Genomic DNA, 2,809 nt, shown 5'->3' with positions numbered 1-2,809 from the left:
TTTTTTCCCCCAATAACTTGAAGCTGAAATTGTATATGCTGATGGAATTCTGGATATAGTTGCTGCTTGGCAATATTGGTTTATGCTTGTGTGATCATTTATGAGGTACATGCCAATAAGCAAGATCCAGATGTACTTCAGACTTTAGAGAAGACCAAGAGGAAGTGCATTTGTATCTATTAATATTAAGCACAAGTTTCAGGAAAAAATATCCAATCACTACTGGGATCTTTTATCATGTAATTTGCATCTCCGTGATTGAGTATAAGATGTATAAAGTATTTTCTGAAGTGTAATAACATATCCAGCCAATCAACTGAAGACATTACAAAGGAAAACAACTCAGAGTATGTAAGCCACTGGGCTATGTCATGTGGTTGGTTCCATTTTCAGCATTATATAAACTATAGTATGACTGCCTTTCTACAAGAACTTGCGAAAGAAATTTTAGGAGAAAAGAGTTGCTCATATTCTTTGGTGGGTCTATTACCAGGACTTTCATAGTTACAAGAGTCCAGAGAGGAAGACAAAGTTTATAGAAAAGAATGTCTAACTAAAATATCCAATGCTGCTCCCATATTCCTTTCCCATCTCTGACATCTGAAACCTTCTATGTTTTAAATGGTGAATTGAAACTCTTGTTGTAACCTTCTCGTCATGACTGGCTTTCTTGGAAACAGCTTCCTTGAATTTGTTCCAGATGGCTTCCTTCACCTGTATTCTTTTTGGTGGCAATGGCTTCAGGGCAGCTCCTAAACCTCTGTTCACACTTCACAGACTGCGTCCTGTCCATGTTGTTTACAGTGCACTGCTTGATGGCAAATGGATAGATGGCAGGCCAGGTTCAGCTTTTAGCTTGAGAAACAGTGGTAATAGTAAGCAAAGCAGTGATGTGTGCAATTTACAGGCAGTGTCTTTGCTTCTGTACCAAGTCACTGAAGGGATCCATGTTGAGCCCCTCAAGATGCTATTCAACATAGCCTCTATTTTATGGCAATGAAGACTCTTTTCTTCAAAGTTTGACGATAAGGGTCTATAGGACATGTGACTGGTCAATGATTGCTTGACATAGGTCAGTTATGAACTTATGATTTGCTTCGGTATTACCAATTTCCAATTGGCTAAAACAGCTTATAAGTACACCATGTACCAGATAGCCCCTCTGTTTTTTTTTCTAGTTGGTGTTTATCACTATTCCTTAAGTCAGTTAGATAGTTGACAGTAAGAGATCTTCCTTTGTTAATCTAAAAATGCAACAAAGTTGATGGGAATCTAACCTAAAAGGCTAAATGTCTTATTATTAATCATTAATCTACTAAAGTTGTTCATTATGATGCACCTGAAGATGTTGTATAAGAGTGAAAGCAACTGGTTATACACACACACACACATGTTAATAACCAACTATTAGGACAAATATCTCATCGTCTATCTCTTCTCATTAACTCTGAAAATTCACATGAAAAGAAATAAAATGTGTTATTTGAGTAGAAGGAAGTTTGCCTTAAAAGGTGTTTGATAAGAACGTTGTATTCCAAGAATACCATGTTTTTCTTTTAGAAAGATGGTGCCATTATGTTCCAAGAGTATCTAGTTGTAAAGAACTTCAGACTTTAGTCCATCAAAGGAAAGAAGCCATTGGTTGTCATTTCTCCATTGACTGCAAATGACTTGGCCAGTAATGTAAGAAGCAGCTGGTAAGCAGAGGAATGCTACCAAAGGAGAAATTTCTTGAGCTTTCCAATTCGACGCAGAGGAGTGCTAGAAAGCACTTCTTCTGAATACTCTTTGTTTTTCAGAACCTGAACTTAAAAAAGTTAGTAAAATGTGGTTGAACTGTGAACAACCAGGAATATTGAAAAAGGTACTTAGGTGCAAACTGTCCTCATATTGTTGAATAACAGTGCAAGAATGAAGTGAACCTTCTCAATGTCACGTCTCATAGCAATAGAGAAAAATGTGACCAAGTATGTGGCTAATGTTCAGCAAAACATGCTTCCAAAAATGATCCTCTGTGAACAGCCTAAGATCTAGATTACAGAAAATCCTCAGCTGTAGGTTGATATCAAAATCGGCATCCTTCTCTCTTTCTCAGTTTTCATGTGCCTTTAGATTAATCAACATCTGGAACTCAACAACGCATAATGGACAGAATAGAAGCAGCTGAAAACACGAGACCTTCACCAGTGATTATGGACGCATTATTATGTGAGGTTCATGGTTATAATTTTTCTTCTTACTATGCATATCATGGAACCGATATAATTAAAGGGGTCCATTAGAAACTATGGCCTGTGGCAGTAAGAAAATTGACTTACTATACAATGGCAGTGTGAGTACAAGTCTATTGTTAAGCACATGATTTTTATTCATTAAAAAGAAAAGGGGAAAGATGATAAAAGAGATTCTCATATCATCAACAGACAACAGGCGTGTGGAAACTTGTAATATTAACAGCCATAGAAGAAGAGGTAGGTCAGCAATATCCTTGCTGGATTTTTATCAACTTTAGCAGAATTCAATTCTGGGCTACTCTTGACCAATAATCATCTGGCCATATTTTATTACTTTGCGCAACTTTAGGTTGGCACTTGGCTGACTGAATAAGTGATCCATGGGTGAGCATAACTCTCTGTTTTTCTTTAACACCCATCTTCCTTTCCCATCTCCAGCATCTGAAACCTTCCATGTTTTAAATGGTGAATTGGAACTCTCTGTTGTAACCTTCTCATTATGACTAGCGTTGTTGGAAACAGCTTACTTGAATTTGTTACAGATGGCTTCCTTCAGCTGTATTCTCTTTGGTGGC

Source organism: Nymphaea colorata, chromosome 5 (assembly GCF_008831285.2).
Source record: "Nymphaea colorata isolate Beijing-Zhang1983 chromosome 5, ASM883128v2, whole genome shotgun sequence".
In the NCBI taxonomy this organism is placed as follows: Eukaryota; Viridiplantae; Streptophyta; class Magnoliopsida; order Nymphaeales; family Nymphaeaceae; genus Nymphaea; species Nymphaea colorata.
The sequence above is the reverse complement of the archived record's forward strand: the minus strand, read 5'-3'. Positions refer to the sequence as shown.